Below are 20,062 nucleotides of genomic sequence, written 5' to 3'. Positions count from 1 at the left end.
TTATTTTTAATATATTAGACTTGATGCTGCCATGGTATGTGACTGCATTTGGGGGAATATCACAGATCTGTACTTTAACAGGCTACTGTGTATATGCTTTTAACAATGAGAGTAGATGGGGCTTACTCCTGGGTGAGTGGGTAGGATTGCAGCCTAGGATTGTTAAAAATTTTCCTGCTTGATGATGTCACTTCCAGTCATGACATCACTGGGTCCTGACAGATTCTTATTCTAAAAAGTGGGTCCCAGTGCTAAAGGAACAAGAACCACTGCACTAAGTTTTGCAGGGAGCCTCACTGCAGTGTGCAAGCAGCTCCTTCCCCTCCCCTTTGAAGCCATTCCTAATGGGGTTGGGGGCAGAGAGCAAAACAGGCATTCTCCTGGATCCAAGGGGGAGGGGCTGTTTGCATGCTGTAGTGAGGCTCCCTGCAAAACTTAGTGCTTTGCCTCCCCCTTCTAGCAATGCCACTGGCCTGGGCTGAGTTTCCAACCTGAGATCCATACACCCAGATGCCATGAACTGGCTTCCAAGCAGTGCCTGTATCACAGTTTTGATCACAGTGCCTTCTGCCTACCAATCAAAGCCATGTGGGTAACCCAGTGGTGTAGGCAGAGGGGGTGCAAAGCACTACATTTTGCAGGGAGCCTCACTGCAGCATGCAAATAGCCCCTTCCCCGCCCCTTTGGCGCCGTTCCAAGAGGTGGGAGCAAAACGGAGGTGTAGCCTTTCAGATCTAGGTCTTGATTCTAAGGTAACCTCTAATGCAAAATAAACCGCCACTGATTTTTTTTTTTAGGGTTGATATACTTCCACGTGAAATGCCCCAATACTTTGGGTGCTGGTGGGGCTCCTTGATTTACAGCCTAATCCTAACTCCCCCTCCCTCTGCCAATCAAGTCATGCCATTGGAGCTCATGCAACATCGTGGGGCGGGGGGGGGACGACAGTCCCTGAGGCCTTCTCATGGTAAGGGAACTTTCGTTCCCTCCACTGCCCCATTGGGTTTCCTTAGATCTGCACAAGCCATTTCACTGGCTCACAACTGAGGAGGGTAAAGGAGAGGGAATGGGAGAAGGGAAAGGGATAGGATCCTGGCGCATGTCAGTGCTGTTAGGATCCACCCCCCCCTTCTCCCACCCTCTCCTCTGCTGTTCCACCTCCTCCCCACAGAGAAACTCTCCTGTTCCTCTTCTTCCCCTGTTCTACCCCCACCCTCCTCCAGTGACAGCTTGCCTGCCTCAGTGTTGCTCACTGCTGCAGCGCCAACGGCTGCTAAGGTCAGAAGACATGAGCACTTTCATACGAGGGTCACCCAGAAAGTAATGCACCACATTTTTTTTCTTCAACAATTATTTATTGAACACAATGAAACTTGCACACAAGAAAGAATGATGTTTCTTCTACACTCCCTATTTCTCCACGTAATCTCCGTCCAGTTCTATGGCCTTCCTCCAGCGAGACACAAGGGCATGTATGCCCTGTCGGTACCACTCCTTGTTCTGGTCACGAAGCCATTTCTGCACTGTGCAAATCACCTCTTCGTCATCCTCAAAACGTCTTCCGCGAATGGCATCCTTTAATGGCCCAAACAAGTGGAAGTCTGAGGGAGCTAGGTCAGGGCTGTAGGGTGGATGGGGTAACACAGTCCAACCCTGTTTAGTGATGTGTTCCGAAGTCCTCAAACTTGTGTGAGGCCGAGCGTTATCATGTTGAATCAAACATTCACCTGGGTTGTTATGGCGCCGAAGTCGCTGGAAGCAGTTCTTGAGTTTGGTTAATGTCTTCACATAAGCTTCAGAATTAATGGTGCTGCCTCTTGGCATCACATCAATGAGAATGACGCCCTCACAGTCCCAAAACACAGTGATCATGACCTTACCGGTGGAAGCAGTTGCTTTGAATTTTTTCTTCTGTGGAGATTGAGGATGACGCCATTCCATCGACTGTCATTTTGTTTCAGGCTCAAAATGGTGAACCCAGGTTTCATCACCTGTCACAATCCTGGACAAGAATGCTTCCCCCTCATCTTCAAAACGTTTCAGCAACTCAGAAGAAATGTTTTTTCTGAGAGATTTGTGGTCCACCATAAGACAGCACGGAACCCATCGTGCACACACTTTTGAGTAATCAAGAGCACGGATGATTGCATCCACACTTCCTTTGCTGATTGACAGCTTCAGCGCCAACTGCCTAGTTGTTATGCGTCGGTCCTCGCGAATGAGCACATCAGCAAGCTGCATCTTGTCAGGTGTGACAGCCGTGGATGGCCGCCCCGAACACTGCAAATCTTGGAGCTCTGCCGAACCACCTTCTAATGGCCTCACCCTCTGTGCCCAGCGACTAACCGTACTTCTGTCGACTGCAGATTCTCCATAAACTGTACACAAACGTTTGTGAATGTTCCCAACAGTATCTTTCTCCGCAGTGAGAAATTCAATGACGACACGCTGCTTGTAACGTACATCACTACAGATTCCATTTTGAAACACTGCTGCAGCTACGCTATCTGTCTGAAGAAACCAAAAATTTGTGTGCGCACTCCTGAAAATTCAAATAATGTATATCTAAAGTTTCGCATTCGTACCATTACTGTAGGCTGAGAAAAAAAATGTGGTGCATTACTTTCTGGGCGACCCTCGTACATGCCTTTACAGCATCACAAAGTCAGATAAGATTGGGCCCCCAGTCTTGGGGCATAGCTCAGTGACAGACCACCTGCTTTCACTCAGTCCCTGGCATTTTAAGGTAAGGCTGGGAAAGACCTGTGTTGGAAACATTGGAGAGCCAATGCCAGTCAGGGTAGACTGTGAGCTAGGTGGACCAATAGTTTGACTCCATAGAAGGGATCTTCCTATACTCCTGTCTTTGTGATTATAAGGGTGCAATCCCAACCAGTGCTAGAACAGGCAGGCCTCCTGGCCTGCCGTATAACCAGCACAGATTTGGTGCAGGCTGGGGCTCAACTTGGTGTAAGGGGATTTCCTTCCCTTTAACCTGAGCAACTCTTCAGGCAGTCCTATGGGGCTACTCAGATCTGTGCCCACAATTTCTGGGTTGCAAATCTGAGCGACCCATGTAACACAGCTCGAGGGGTGAGATCTGGCCTGCACAGCAGCACTCTCACCCCACCCAAAAATGCCCCTTTCCCACCTCCATTCCTCCCTCCTACTGCCCTTTCCCACCCCCTGTTCCAGTCTGTCCTGCACTGGCCGGCATAAACCTACCTCCGCTGGTCATGGAGTCAGCTATGTGAGGTCAGCACGCATCTCAACTCTGCACTAACATGTTTTTCAGTACGTTTGCGACAGCTGGGAGCCAGTATATTTGTGCACAAGTGAAACAAGTGAAATGCCAAATCATTCCCCTCCCCTGGGGTTGTCTGGGGTCCAGTGGTTTCAGGTGGAGTTGGACTTGAGGCCCCCACATCCCCACTTCTACTATCCTCTCACAAGGGAAGGCTTTTTCTGGCACCAACCATCAGCCCTAAAAGAGCATTCAAGAACAGGTTGACTGGGCTCATCCCTCTTGGGAGTTGGGATGGTTTCTCCCTCTTCCCTACAACGTGACCATTCCCATGAGGTCAAGGCTTCTCACAGGGGACTTGTGATTGATAGAAAATTCTCAGACAACTGAGGGCCCAATCCTATCCAACTTTCCAGCACTGATGCAGCCATGCCAACAAGGCATGCGCCGCATCGTGCAATGGGGGGGCAGTCATGGAGGACTCCTCAAAGTCTGGGAACATTTGTTATCTTACCTAGGGGCTGCATTGGTGCTGGAATGTTGAATAGGATTGGGCCCTGAGTAGCTAACTTCAGGTTAGGCAGTCTGTTACACAGCACCAAACTTCAGGTGGTATTATAAGATGTACCTGGTCTAGTGCCACTGTTGGAAGAATCCTTGTCCCCAGGACCTTGTCACAATGGTGAGACTACCCTCCAGTGATTCACCCATCAAAACAGACAGACACAGAGTGAACAGTTAAGGAATTTATTAAAGAACTATAAGAATCAACAAATGCAAGATGGAAATGGTAAGTTTCAATAAACACTTCCCCTTAAACACCCTGTGCCGCTTTGGCAGATAGGTAAGCAATAAGGTACGAAGGAAAGAATTTCAGCCTGCTAATTATCACCTTTCCTAATCAGTAACTCCCTTTCTTTCTAGTGGTCTCCAGAGGAAAGCAGCATCAGTGGCGTAGCTAAGGAGGGCATAGTGGTACATTGCGCTGGACACCACACCTTGAAAGAGTGCCAACCTGAATCGCTGATGGCAGACCAGAGGTGAAAAAGTGACTTTCTGAGGCTCAGGGAGACTACATGTGGCCTCTCCGAGCCTCCGAAGACGTTCTGAGGGCCACAAAGGAGAGAACAAATCTGGAAAGGAGGCTCTGTATAGGTAGTTTAGCTCTTTCTCGCCAGGTAATAAGGTAGAGAGACTCTCCTCTGAGGATATATGAGCATGTGTGTGCATCAAGACACTTGTTACTCACTATGCAAGCACCCTCCCTCTCTATAGATATGGTTATCTATATCTAAGTGCAAAATACTGCAGGAGAAGCCACTGGGAGCTCACTTCTCTGCAAGTCTACTTAGAAGTCCCATTATTGTCAATGGAGCTTACTCCCAAGTAAGCACGGATAGGAATGCAGCCTGGATTTGGGAAGTGGCAATGCTAATAATGTTTATCTAGTTTCTGTAGTAATTCTAAACATGGAGATTTTCCCGATCAGTGCAAGTCAGGTGGGATCTACCCTTTGCCTGAATGCTGTGTTGGTTTTGATAATGCATAAATTTGATGGGTTAAGATCAATCATCAGATATACCAAGCTTCCCCCCTTTCCTACCCACTGCAACTACAGAGCCCACATAGCAATTCCTTCCTCATAAATGATGCACAGTTTATGCTTTTTCTTGTGTAGCTGCCCATTCTCAAATCAAAGACATTCAAATGCAGTTTCTCTTTTGCTGCCTGCAAAGAGTACAGGGCTTGCATTCATTAATAATACAATAAACAAGCACGTTGACATGTGCAGAGCAAATCTTCTGTTAGATGTGCTGGCTGGCCAGTGTAGATATACCACAAATGTGGACAGCGGAGGTGATGAATGCTTTGCTGAGCGAGGAGCAGGTTCCAACAACTGTAAGTTGTTCTCCCCTGTTGAAAGAGAGGACCTCTCTTTCCCTGGACCTCTCCAATAGTGGAAAGTTTCATCCAATGCCTAATACAGGCATCCCCCATATCCATGGATTCAGTTTTCTGCGGATCTCGGGGGGAGGGACCATTACAGTGTTGCAAGGTGCAAGAAAGCAAGACTCAGTACTCCAGGGTGATCGTTTGCAGGCTTTATTTCGTTGCTAGCAACGGGCATCTCATGGGACTAATGTTCAAAGCATTGAGAGCAATTGTCAATGTTAACTGGACCCTTTATAGCATTCTGGGTTCTTTGTTTGAAAATCTGAACTTCTCATTGGCTAAAGTTTGACATCATAGATGGGGCTAACTTTTAATAGGCTGTAGATAACCTTAGAGACACCTGATAGGTGAGCTTCAAGTTACAGGTTTCCAAAAAAGGTGAAGTTAAACATATTGAATTACAAAGTTTTCAAGAACCAGCAGGGGTTGCTATAATATCATTTTATCCAGTACTGACCCTTACTCGCATCCAACAATCCAATTAGGGACTTCCTTGACAGGTCTCCGTACCATCCTCATTAAGGCGATGACACAATGTACTTCCACTGGCACTGTTATCTCTTCCCTGCATGCCTTTCTCCTATGCTAATGTCAACATAGAAACACCTGTGAAGCTTTCCTGCAATGTTAAAGCTTTTGTCTGTTCTTAAGACTTTTCTAAAATCAAGCAAACCTTTGGTTCCATAAGAACTACTTTTATGCCTAATATGTTCCCATATGTGAATTACAATTCACCACACTGGGACAGGGACACACTGGGACAGGGTTGTAATCATGGGGGACTTCAATTATCCTCATATTGACTGGGTCAATTTGTGTTCTGGTCACGATAAGGAAACCGGATTTCTTGACGTGCTAAATGACTGTGGCTTAGATCAGCTAGTCAAGGAGCCCACCAGAGGACAGGTGACTCTGGATTTAATTTTGTGCGGTACGCAGGACCTGGTTAGAGATGTAAACGTTACTGAGCCATTGGGGAACAGTGATCATGCTGCGATCCGTTTTGACGTGCACGTTGGGGGAAGAATACCAGGCAAATCTCTAACAAAAACCCTTGACTTCCGACGGGCGGACTTCCCTCAAATGAGGAGGCTGGTTAGAAGGAGGTTGAAAGGGAGGGAAAAAAGAGTCTAATCTCTCCAGAGTGCATGGAGGCTGCTTAAAACAACAGTAATAGAGGCCCAGCAGAGGTGTATACCGCAAAGAAAGAAGGGTTCCACTAAATCCAGGAGGGTGCCCGCATGGCTAACCAGCCAAGTTAGAGAGGCTGTGAAGGGCAAGGAAGCTTTCTTCCGTAAATGGAAGTCTTGCCCTAATGAGGAGAATAAAAAGGAACATAAACTGTGGCAAAAGAAATGTAAGAAGGTGATATGGGAGGCCAAGCGAGACTATGAGGAACGCATGGCCAGCAACATTAAGGGGAATAATAAAAGCTTCTTCAAATATGTTAGAAGCAGGAAACCCGCCAGAGAAGCGGTTGGCCCTCTGGATGGTGAGGGAGGGAAAGGGGAGATAAAAGGAGACTTAGAGATGGCAGAGAAATTAAATGAGTTCTTTGCATCTGTCTTCACGGCAGAAGACCTCGGGCAGATACCGCTGCCCGAACGGCCCCTCCTAACCAAGGAGTTAAGTCAGATAGAGGTTAAAAGAGAAGATGTTTCAGACCTCATTGATAAATTAAAGATCAATAAGTCACCGGGCCCTGATGGCATACACCCAAGGGTTATTAAGGAATTTAAGAATGAAGTTGCAGATCTCTTGACTAAGGTATGCAACTTGTCTCTCAAAACGGCCACGGTGTCAGAAGATTGGAGGATAGCAAATGTCATGCCTATTTTTAAAAAGGGAAAGAGGGGGGACCCGGGAAACTATAGGCCGGTCAGCCTAACATCCATACCGGGTAAGATGGTGGAATGCCTCATCAAAGATAGGATCTCAAGACACACAGACGAACAGGCCTTGCTGAGGGAGAGTCAGCATGGCTTCTGTAAGGGTAAGTCTTGCCTCACGAACCTTATAGAATTCTTTGAAAAGGTCAACAGGCATGTGGATGCGGGAGAACCCGTGGACATTATATATCTGGACTTTCAGAAGGCGTTTGACACGGTCCCTCACCAAAGGCTACTGAAAAAACTCCACAGTCAGGGAATTAGAGGACAGGTCCTCTCGTGGATTGAGAACTGGTTGGAGGCCAGGAAGCAGAGAGTGGGTGTCAATGGGCAATTTTCACAATGGAGAGAGGTGAAAAGCGGTGTGCCCCAAGGATCTGTCCTGGGACCGGTGCTTTTCAACCTCTTCATAAATGACCTGGAGACAGGGTTGAGCAGTGAAGTGGCTAAGTTTGCAGACGACACCAAACTTTTCCGAGTGGTGAAGACCAGAAGTGATTGTGAGGAGCTCCAGAAGGATCTCTCCAGACTGGCAGAATGGGCAGCAAAATGGCAGATGCGCTTCAATGTCAGTAAGTGTAAAGTCATGCACATTGGGGCAAAAAATCAAAACTTTCAATATAGGCTGATGGGTTCTGAGCTGTCTGTGACAGATCAGGAGAGAGATCTTGGGGTGGTGGTGGACAGGTCGATGAAAGTGTCGACCCAATGTGCGGCGGCAGTGAAGAAGGCCAATTCTATGCTTGGGATCATTAGGAAGGGTATTGAGAACAAAACGGCTAGTATTATAATGCCGTTGTACAAATCTATGGTAAGGCCACACCTGGAGTATTGTGTCCAGTTCTGGTCGCCGCATCTCAAAAAAGACATAGTGGAAATGGAAAAGGTGCAAAAGAGAGCGACTAAGATGATTACGGGGCTGGGGCACCTTCCTTATGAGGAAAGGCTATGGCGTTTGGGCCTCTTCAGCCTAGAAAAGAGACATCTGAGGGGGGACATGATTGAGACATACAAAATTATGCAGGGGATGGACAGAGTGGATAGGGAGATGCTCTTTACACTCTCACATAATACCAGAACCAGGGGGCATCCACTAAAATTGAGTGTTGGGCGGGTTAGGACAGACAAAAGAAAATATTTCTTTACTCAGCGCGTGGTCGGTCTGTGGAACTCCTTGCCACAGGATGTGGTGCTGGCGTCTAGCCTAGAAGCCTTTAAAAGGGGATTGGACGAGTTTCTGGAGGAAAAATCCATTATGGGGTACAAGCCATGATGTGTATGCGCAACCTCCTGATTTTAGGAATGGGTTAAGTCAGAATGCCAGATGTAGGGGAGGGCACCAGGATGAGGTCTCTTGTTATCTGGTGTGCTCCCTGGGGCATTTGGTGGGCCGCTGTGAGATACAGGAAGCTGAACTAGATGGGCCTATGGCCTGATCCAGTGGGGCTGTTCTTATGTTCTTATGTACAATTAGGGCAAAGACTATTTTGCCCTAGCTTTTGCCTATACATATATATGTGCCTTTTGCTCTGAAAGCCTGAAAGAATAAAATAAGTGAGCACTAGCAAGCAAGCATAATGATGTCCTTGGCAAGACGTGTACTTCTGCCAAGATGAAGCCTATCTCTTCGTTGCCTTAGTGGCACTATCTTTTCTACATTCCAAAGTGTATTAACACAGCCTTTGAGGCCCCAAAGTCCCAGCTTCTGTGAAACTAACAAACAGCTTCCAAAATGATTCTTTCAAGCAGCTTTTACTATTCTGTGTGCCTTTCATGCTTTAGCAGTGTGGCTTTTAAGCTTTTGCCCCAATGGCATATTACCCTGGTTATTCTGTCACCTTCCATCAACAGTACAGTGCACCTTCCTTATTGGTGAGTTCAGGACTGCAGATTTAACCCAGTGCAGATCCTGGCCCACATCGAGAGATCTTCACTGTATCTCCTGGACGCGTCCAGAAGAGTCTTCTTTCCCCAAAACCTGAAGTGCCTTTCTAAGGCCTTCAGAGGCTTTCACCTGGGCCTCAAACATCTTCCTGATGTGGGTAGATGCCCCCACCTGCTGATTCAATTATCCACAGTTTACTCGATCTCTCAGATACCAAGGGCCAACTTTCATTTTCATTTAGTAGAGCTTGAAACATGGGTGTTTCGTGCTTAATCAAGCACATTCTTGCTTCCCTAAAGAACATGACATGCAGGCAACTAGCCTACACGCTAGAGGGGGCACTAACTGAACATTAACAGGAAGCAGGAACTGTCCTCCCTTTCCTATTAATAGCAGGAAAGCAAGATACAGGGATCACCAAGGTTCTGGGCACCTTGGCATTGCAAGTGGACAAACAATCCCCTCTCCCTGCTTTCCTACCAACATAGGGAGAGTTGAGGCCAGCCTAGGGCTAATTAGGGAGAAGGGCGGGATATAAATAAAGTTTATTATTATTATTATTATTATTATTATTATTATTATTATTATTATTATTATTACGTCCACTCACAGGCAGTTCCCCAGTCACTGAGGTAAGCAGGATAAGCACAAATCGGGAGCCCCAATCAAAGCACATTTTAGGGGTGGGGCAAACTTAGCCACATGCAATGAAGTCTGAAATAAGAGTAACAGTATATTTTACATTAACTCTCCCATCCTGAATATATTTTCTCTGAAATAAGCACTATTGATTTGGACTGAGTTCACTTTCGAAAGAGCCTGATCCAAAAAGTCTCTTCTTGTGTTATATTCTTAACAACCCCTGAGCCCTCAGTACTGGTGGCAGAACTGCCAAATGCACTATTAGAGGGCAGCAGTGGACTTGGGGCAATGCAAATGGGGCAAATGCCCCAGATGCTAAGTGTGCCCAACTCCAGGACTGCACAGGAAGCCTTCTGGTTTTCTGGAAGTAAGGTTTAAGACTGTGGGAAAGCCTCAGAACACTTCCCCAGTCGGGCCTGAAGTCATCCGAGGCTGCATTTCGTTGGTAAGCATGGGGGGCAGCGTGGTGTGGGGGGGCAGCATTGTGGAAGTTTGCCCCAAGGTGCCTCAAGGGCAGGTCCATTACTGTTAGAGAACATGCAGGACTTTGCTCCAAGGCCCCCAGCAATCTGGTACCAATACTTAGGTCAGTGGTACTCAAACTTTCAACTTTAGGGATGCTGGACCTTTAACAAGTGTATAGAAGAGAGAATTTCAGCAGGTGCAGCTTGTCATCTGTGGGATGACAAGTTGCACCTGCTGCAATTCTCTCTTCTATACACTTGTTAAAGGTCCAGCATCCCTAAAGTTGAAAGTTTGAGCACCCCTGACTTAGGCAGAGACACTTGAAGAGGGCCTCTGAAAATGACCTGAGTGGGTAGCACACAATCCTTTAGCTGGACTGTACCACAAAGTTGTGACTCTGCACCCACCATGGTCACTAATCACGGCCTATCACTTTGGCAGTTCCTCCACTTGCTTGTCATTTATTTCTTGACTTTTAACTTACAGCCCACATTACTTCCATGGAACTCCAGGGGGATTACATGGGATTCCTGGGCAGTCAAGCAGGCATTCAGACACGGATCAAACCCAGGTTTGCTCAGCAAAGGGGCTACATCACGTGACCTCAGACTGCAACTTTCAGCTTGTGACATCCAAGCCCCTGATTTTTAGCAGCAGCACCACCAGATGTTCAAGAATTTTTATACATGCAGAAGAATCAAGGACCCCTGGATGCATAAGCACAGCCAGCCCCACAGAAATGAAATCCACAGCACAAAAACAGAGGAACCAGCGATGTGAAAGGGGCTCTTTACATAGCTCTAACTCATTGCAAGGAAGCTGGTGCAGGAAAAATTGCCAGTGGATTGTAGTCCATGATACAGCCCAATCCTAAACTACTCTTGCGCAGCAGGGCCACATGGTCTCTGTGCTGCATGGTCTCTGCTTTGAAGCAGGCTGGAGGTCTCCCAGCCAGGGGAGCCGCGGAATCCTTGTGAAAAACCCGCCACCCTATACAATGTATAGGATTGTAGCCCTTATGAGGAGCTGCGGACAGTGGCCTAGTAGGTCTAGGGAGCTGCAAGTTGAAAAAGTTTGGGAACCACTGGACTAGAGTGCTGGACAATGTTCAGTGCATAAACATTGCTCAGGGCATCAGCATTGTATCGCTCCATTGTATCCTTCCTCCTTTCTCTACTGCCCCATGGCAGCACCAGGCAAGGTATGGGCCATCCTCCTCTCTTCAGTTCACTGAGGCTGCAGTGGAGCTATGCTGGCAGTGTCCCCTGCTTTTCCTGTTTCTAACTGGCTCCATGGGAAGGGAGAAGAGGGAGAGAAATGCACCCTAATAAGCAGAAACAAGCAGTGGCATAGCTGGAGGGGGTGCAAAGCACAAAGTTTTGCAGGGAGCCTCACTGCCGCGTGCAAGGGGCCCCTCCCTCTCCCCTTCAGAGCCATGCCTCTGTTTTGCTCCCCCTGCCCAGAATGAATGGGAGGGGGAGGGATCCCTTGCACACTGCGGCAAGGCTCCCTGCAAAACTTGGTGCTTTGCACCCCCTCTAGCTACACCACTGGAAACAAGAACACAGAGCCTCCTTTAAGATCCAGGTCCTGGCCCACACTGCTAGCCTTTGATGTGTCTCATAACATGAGTTTCTGATGTTCAGCTGATTTCATTGCATAAAGTAGACATTTGCTTCACAAGGGTATGTGCTCCCTTTGTGAGAGAATCTGAGCTCAAGAAAACAAAGTTATGGGTCTCCCTCCACTCTGTTACAGGTGTTATAAAACTGGTATTTAGATTGTGCTTTTGGCTTGACAGGCCAGGGAAAATATAAAAATTAAAAACTCTTAGATAAAACCTGCTGCCATTTTCAGGCAGTATGAAAAGGGGGGAAAAAAGGAAAAAGAAAAATAGAATTTTTGGTCCATTGATGTTACACTAAAAAGGAGAATAAGTGCAGAGATTTTCCCAGTTCACTTTGGTACCCCTTTCTGTCATTTTTGTGGGGCTCTACGTTACTAAAGTGCTCTGTTCATGTAGTTTAGAGATAACCATCTATCAGCATGGCCATTAGACACTCCATTTTTATACTGAGGATAAAAAGAAATGCTTGCGCTCACCTCGTCTTCTAAAAAGGTGTTTTGTGCTTCTTTGAAAATTGGGATGCTATATTTGGGAGATGTTTTATATACTTACAAGAGCTGCTGGGTCTGGAACTCGGGACTTCTGGACTCTACCTTCGGTGGCAAGTTACCAGATCCAGTAGATGGGACTTCATTTTAAATAAATGTAATTTTAACAGTTTATGTGATCCATTGGGTTTTGTTTCATTTTTATTGTCTTAACTGTTTTTAATGTTTTATTATTTTGTTTTAATGTTGTAAGCCGCCTAGATTGCCCTCACTGGGAGAAAGATGGGATATAAATTCTTTAAATGAATGAATTTTTCCTGGACTCCAGTGAACCTTTGGTTCCATGCTAACAATGCCCACCCAAGGAGCCCATTGGCTTCCACCTGACATTGAAGTCAAGGCCTGTGCAGGGGTGACAACAATATCCAATGAAGAACCAATAGTGATAACATGGCACAGGTCAAACCTGGTTCTGCTGCTGGTACTGGTCCATTGGTGGTCAAACTCCAGGGCAGCACAGCACAGCACAGCACAGCACAGCACAGCACAGCCTTCTTTTCTAAGGGGGTTTTGGTCAGTGCTCCAGAATGAGGCTTGAGACATAAATACAGAGGTTCTGAAAGCTTTGTTTTGATTGCAAAAGGCATATAACTAATTATGTTGGCTTTACTAATTAGTCCCCATATTAATTTGCTAATCTCATCCTTATCCAAGCACACTTAGACAAGCACATGACCAGAGTAGCCAGCTCAGTCTCTGAGGTGGGAGTTCCTGACATCCATGAGTCACCTCATTCCTTTGGTTAGCTGTCTCTCATGAATTGTCCTCATGGATTCTGTTTTGCCCCTTTGGGCCAATTCTTGTTTTCTTACTCCTTGCATCATTCTCTCCTCTTCCTGGATGCCATCAATCTGCAATCCAGTGTAATCATTTCCTTCTTCCTTGGATAGTTTGATGACCCTCCAACCTGACTGGTCATCTACTATGACCTTACCCTCTCTAGTCTCTGGTCAGCCTTGGTGCCATGATGTTATGGTACGATTGATGTTAGGGTACAACTGATGGACAGGGGATACATGAAGGCCAAGCAAGGTCAGTTTGAAGTCTTATACTTTGCCTGAAGGTGGACATTCTCAGATCAACTTCATCCATGTCAGAATCTCTCAGTCTGCTTCTGCCATTTTTTTTTTATTTTTATTTTTTGCAGAAAAATATACATAGAAACTCATCTAACACCTATTCACAATTTTAAAAAAAGCACCTCAAAATAACCAGTTATGCCGTCCTGGCTCTCCATTAAGTGTCCGACCTGTTTGCAACTATGTCAGGTCCTTAAATTTCTTTAGGTATGAACCTAAAAATGCAATGTGTGAAGAAACAGGCAAAATTCCAGGTATCTTATTAGATGCTCACAGAGATCAATCCAATTAGATCTGTCTGCCGGGACATATCCACTGTCCTTCATAACTTCCCTGCTGATCTTGACAACTGTTCCGATCTCCAGCATACTTGAATTGCTGGAGAAATGCTAGTTCTCTCTCTCATGAGCACAGTTAGCAATTGTTTCGCATTGTGTTGGTCCTCTTTTATAGAAGACGTGAAGTTGATTGTGTGGAAGCAGAAAGAACCAGAGGGGAAGTGATGAGGAAGTAAGCACCACCACAAACAGTTCACTCCCTTGCTACACTCAGGGTGCAATCCTAACCCCTTATATCAGTGCTTTCCAGCACTGACATAAGGGCAATGCAGCTCTGAGGTAAGGGAACAAACATTCCCTTACTTTGAGGAGGCCTCAGTGAGTGACACCCAACTGCAGGATGCAGCACATGTCCCATTGGGATGGCTTTGCCAGTGCTGGAAAGTACTGACATAAGGGGTTAGGATTGCGCCCTCAACTGAGAAACTCAGAGCCCTTCAGAGAGGGGTACGGAGTGGGTGGTACAGAGGGTAATTTTTACCCAGGCTCAGGGTCAAAAAGGGGGGTCCATGAGCCAAAGGAGAAGGCCACAGAATTTCCTGGGATCTTACATTTTCCTATCTCATCCAAACTCACTGCCTATGCGGATGCTAGGGGCACTACTGCAAGTGCACAGTGCTGGCCACTTTTGCACGCCATACGCACCAGACAGAGGAATGCATACATGCCAGTCCTCAGCATGGTGTCAGATCTGGGAGGAAACTGGCCTGCTACAGTAGCTCTTTGGCTTGTGGGTTCACTCACCACAAAGGAGTGTACAGGAGCTCAGGGACACAGCTGCAGGACTGCAGCTGCTGCAGAAGTAAGTTTTGGTATGCATAGGACACTTTCCATTCTTGTGTGAGCCTAAATATGATGATGCTAATTTTCTGCAATGATTGTCTATATTTTAAAGATTTTAGAGAGACTTAAGAGTGTGTTGGATTTTTTGTATTAATGTATCTAGCTGCCAACAGCATGCAGGCAGGTAGACCTGGGCTCCACATTGGGAAGCCCCTCTGCTACAAAGTCTTATCCAGCTGTTTTGCCCCTTCCCACCCCAAAGGCATTTTGCTCCCACTGCCTGGAATGGCTCCAAAGGGGAGGGGCCGCTTGCATGCTGTGATGAGGCTCCCTGCAAAACTCAGTGCTTTGCACCCCCTCTAGCTATGCCACTGCTGTTGCCCCTGCATCTCCTGATGAAAACTGCTACCAAAAGAAGAGAAGCAACTTTCCCTAACACTGCAAAATGGAGGGCAGGTTATGGAAGGGATGGATGTCAAGTACTGTCCTGGCAGGTCACAGCACCTGGCTGGCAGGTGGGCTGCATTCACTGTGGGGAGTCACAAGTTCTGTAGGCCCTATTTAGACTTATATGCTGTGGTCACCCAGCCTTGTTTTTCCTCTGCCAATCGACAGCTTCATCTGTCCAGCTTTGGGGATTTATGCATTCAATTTGCCACTGGGCTGTGCTATTACTCCACGTATTCCATGTGCTTATTGCTCAGAGACTGTATCATGATACATTATTCAGCGGAATGAACACGGCTTAGGCGAGGTGGAAGCTGTACAATGTCATAAGAAAATGCTCAATAATTAATGCCAAGGTAACTATCTGAGTTTCATTTCAGTGGCAACTTTCTTTATCTAGAAGCTTGAAAACTTTACTCACTCACTCTTACACACACACACACACACACACACACACACACACACACACACACACACACAAACAGATTCACAAAAGGTGGTTAATTCCAACTCCAGTTTTACCTTTTGTTTTCAGTATATAAATCCTGGAGATCTATTTATAACACCTTAACCTCTCAGACTGAAAAAGACTAGCTTTAAATAAATCTAAATTTCTTTCTTTATTTAGTCCATTTATATCCTGTCTGTCATGTCACATGGTCCCAAGGTGGATAAATACATCCATTCAGCTCAATTTTAATTTATTTATACCAAGTATAGAGATGTGGCCTGGAACTCATATTCCTTGGCTTGGAATGAGAGCATTTGCAACCTGTAGTTCTGACCTTAAGCTGAGGTGAGCATTGCAGCCCCTTAAGTTCTTCTTCATCTCAAACTTTAATCCAAACTAGAAAAAAGCTCACCAGCTCCCTCCTACTTGCTCACAAATGTAGGAGCCGCTTCTGCATGGGTTCATCCTGTAGTTATAATATTGGAAGATCTGTCACCATTCAGCCAGGACCAATGACAGAGGTCTGCACAATGCAATTGGCACCTAACTGGGACTGAGAGCAATGACTTGGTGGCGATAACGACCTTTGTGATTGGTCCTGCCTATGGGATGGTGGGCCTGTAACATGGTGAGCCTAGTTACAACAGCACTGTGAGATGAAACCCCAGCAAAGGGGACATAAAGCAGCATCCCATGCTCTGAAATGGTACCTAAGTGTTGTGAAAACTGTCCTGTTCGACTATGGTAGAACTCCTTGAAGACCTCAGCTTGGCTGAAATGAATTTTGCTAAACATGAATAGGTAGATCTAAAGTCTCATTAATAGATCTGATCTTAGCTCAGAGTAATTCCTGTTCTCAAAAAGTCTACTTCTTTGACACACATACACACACACACACACACACAGAGAGAGAGAGAGAGAGAGAGAGAGAGAGAGAGAGAGAGAGAGAGAGAGCGCAGACAAGGGCACTGAGATACCCTTGCCCTGACTTCACAAAAAAATGAGCCTCCTTAGAGATGGAGATGAAACACCTGAACACCTTTGCTTAAAAGATATGCCTACATTATAAAAATACTGGTTTTCCATGGGTTTAACTGTTAAGGTTTGCCCCAGAAAATTGTGGGAATTGTAATTATCTGATGGGGCTTGATTTTCTTAACAGCAGGATGGTTTTATACAGTATACTGTATCCAGTGCTGGTTTTCCACTGTGCCCTGGGTACATTCTGTAGAAAGGTGGCTAAATACAATATTATTAGGGACCTGTCTTTTTATTCAATGCAGAGTATCATGTTCACTGATGGTGCTGTATAGCTAACTACTGCACATAAGAGAATTAATAAAATAACAGACTTTCTCATAATCCACACCAAAACTACAGTTCCCAGGTTTCTTAAACCACTGGAATTACATGAATCTAGTATTATGGTTGTTTTGTACCATGGCTATAAGCAGCAATAAGGCACAACCCTCTCAATAACCTTTGCAGGAGTACCTGTTTGCCTTTGTTTGAATGAATGCAGCTGTAGAAACTAAAATGTTATGGATATAGAATGATCATCGTTATATAGAAACGTCATCTGCTTCATGTATGATTTTAATCTCTTTCCCTCCCTCTTAAGCAACTGATATTATTTGATTTAGAAGTTGCTTTTTATTTCCCTTGCAAATTGGCTGCCTGCCAATTTTAAAAATAGATAGCATTTTATATATTACAGGCTTTTAAATTAATTACTTGGATGTTTCTTAACAAGCTTATGCATTGTAATACATGCATAAAGGATGCCATGATCAAAACAGCTTTGAAGGACAACAAAAGGATGTCACAGGCTTTGTGAAAGATGGCAAGCACTCACTGCTACCCCCCCCTCCACAGAGGAAAACATCTGTAGCTCAGGGTATAACTCAATGCAGACGCAATGTTTTGTATGTAGAAGGTTTCTCTGTTCAATCCCTGCCATCTCCAAGAAGGTTTGAAACCCTAGAGGGCTATAATCAATGTAGAGAATATTGGGCTAGACCAGGGATCAGCAACCCTTGCCAAACCCTTTTTGTTTACAGGGGTAGAATGTTTGGCTGTGACATCACCACTAAACGTCCAAGTTGCTGAGCACCCAGAAATGGCTGCACGGAGCTCAGCCTGGGATGCAAAGCCTCCTACCCAGTTTGCCATGCGCTGGATGGGGAATGGCAGAGCTGCTCGTCTGGGCTTGCTGAGCCCTTGTGCCGTGCATTAAAGTATGTATATCAGACCTTGTGGACCCTCAGAGGGCCTGTGAGATGGCTCATGAATATCCACTAAAAGTTAAGCAATATGCCATCCATCAGACAACAACATTAAACAAGGAGCTGAACTAAGAACCAGAAGCCCAGTCATAGAAGGGGTAGAAGGAAACTAAAACAAATGAAGGTCAGGCTGAAACAAAAAGGGTTTGGCAAGACACTAGAACGCCAATCAAGAGGGACGTCAGTCAGATCTTTGAAGGGGAAAAGTTCCATAACCTGGCATCACAACTGGTAAGGCCTAACTTGATCTCCAGTTTCAATCAGTCATGAGGCCGGATCCCTGATGATGATCACAGTAAATTCCCCTGCCTCCGGTCTGTCCATTAGCTGGTGGAAGTAGTGTCTCACCTGGGGCTGTTCCTCAACCTTTGCTCCCTGCAATCCTCTACCACAAATGGCAACTACCAGCTTAGCTGATGGCACACACAGCCCACAATGTTCCAGCTGGTCTTCTAGAGAAGGTGTGGGCCAACTTCAGATGCGTGTGGACCATTTTTCCCAAAACTAAAATCTTCTGGGGTGTGTTAAAATTACGAAGCAAGAGTGCTCACATTCAAGATCTCTTCAACTGATAGGTGACCCTGAGCATGCACTCCTGAGTGCTTGGTCCAGCTTCCTTACAAGAACCTCAGCAATCAGCAGACATGTGTTTGCCAGAAATTGGTCAGTGATTCACTAATGGGTCATGATCTGCTATCTGCCCACCCCTGCTGTACTGCTGTATCTGGCTTCAAAGCCTGTACAACTCATTGCCCAAGCAGCAACCGCTACCAGGTTGCCCTCCACTCTTGCCACTGCCAACTCTGATAACTAGGTTGCACAGGGCAACCTGGAAGCATGGAATGTGCCTTTGGCATGCATGTCTAGATCATAGGCTCTTTTAATTATAGAACGTAAAACAATTATCATGCAGTGGGTAGAACTGGCAACATGGCCAGGATTACCTATGCACCTAAAGAGTCATTTCACATGGTCTGACTTTTTGCATAGGCTACACAACGAGACCATGCTGTGTGAGAGTTTTGTTTACAGGCATGTTTTGCCTTTGGGCTTTTAGCCGCTAGCACAATATTGCAGTACTTAAGAAGCAAAATCTAAACTGCTGTTTTCAATGACCCCCCCCCCCCCAGTTAAAAGCATTTCTAGCCATTTATTTATTATGGTATTTTGCATACCCTGAACTCCCAAAGGCAGGCATTTGAAAATAAATGACTCTTTCAGCAATGACATTCTTCTGTTGTCAAATCAAATGCATTTATCTCTTTGGTCAAAGTCATATCCCAAGCTATGGCCCTTCTTCTCCAAGGGTAGGGAAGGGAATGCATATTTAAGCTGCACCCACACACAGACTGAGGTGTGAGTGCTGAAGCTACAGCTTTACAGGGTCTGGTAAACAGGGATTGGCTCTTGGATGTCAGCAGATTGAGTGCTCAGGTAAACTGCTACTGCAGCCTAGACAGCATCCTCAGAGTTCAGAGTTCTGCCTGCTGGTTGGTGATGGTGGTATAGGTTTCAGGATCCATTACAACCACAAGCAGAAATATCTGGTGTGCTCCCTGGGGCATTTGGTGGGCTGCTGTGAGATACAGGAAGCTGGACTAGATGGGCCTATGGCCTGATCCAGTGGGGCTGTTCTTATGTTCTTAATAAGAGTGGAGACAACTATGGGCCCAATCCTATCCAATTTTCCAGTGCTGGTGCAGCCATGCCAATAGGGCATATGCTGCATCCTGTGGTGGGGAGACAGTCATAGAGGCCTCCTCAAGGTATGGGAATATTCGTTCCCTTATCTCAGGGCTCCATTATGGCAGCACTGGTGCTGGAAAGTTGGATAGGATTGGGCCCTATGTTGGGTTAAACTCAGACCATGACTTATGAATTAAATGTAACAAAGATTTGCAGCATAATAACCCAATTATTGCTCACCTCCAGTTTTGGAACAAATCCTGGAGGCTATGCAATTCCATCCCTGTGAAGCCTGCCCCCCTCCCCTTGGCTGAGGCACCCAGGCTCAGAGACCAGGAACCGTCACACAACCGCTTCCACCTCCTCAAAGCTGCCCAGACAATTGTGTTGAGGGAGACAACTGCCTGAAAAACAATCCCTCCAAGCCTTGAGGGGGTGGGACAGGCAATTCCCTCAAGTGGTTTCAGTCCCGAGGGGCTGTTTCATGAAATCTCCCTTTCACCCCAACAGTGTCTTCCGATGCACAGCAATGGGGTTCTAACTTTGTCTTCTTGTATTCCCCTCCACCCACATTCACATGCTGTTGTGATCAGAGACTATACTAATTAAAGCACCATGTACTGGTTGGCAACCTTCAGTCTTGAAAGACTCTGGTATCACACTCTGAAAGGTGGTTCTGGAACAGCGTCTAGTGTGGCTGAAAAGACCGATTTGGGAGTGACAATCCCTTCCACACTGGG

Source organism: Tiliqua scincoides, chromosome 4, assembly GCF_035046505.1.
Source record: "Tiliqua scincoides isolate rTilSci1 chromosome 4, rTilSci1.hap2, whole genome shotgun sequence".
Lineage (NCBI taxonomy): Eukaryota > Metazoa > Chordata > Lepidosauria > Squamata > Scincidae > Tiliqua > Tiliqua scincoides.
Note: the sequence above shows the minus strand (reverse complement) of the source record.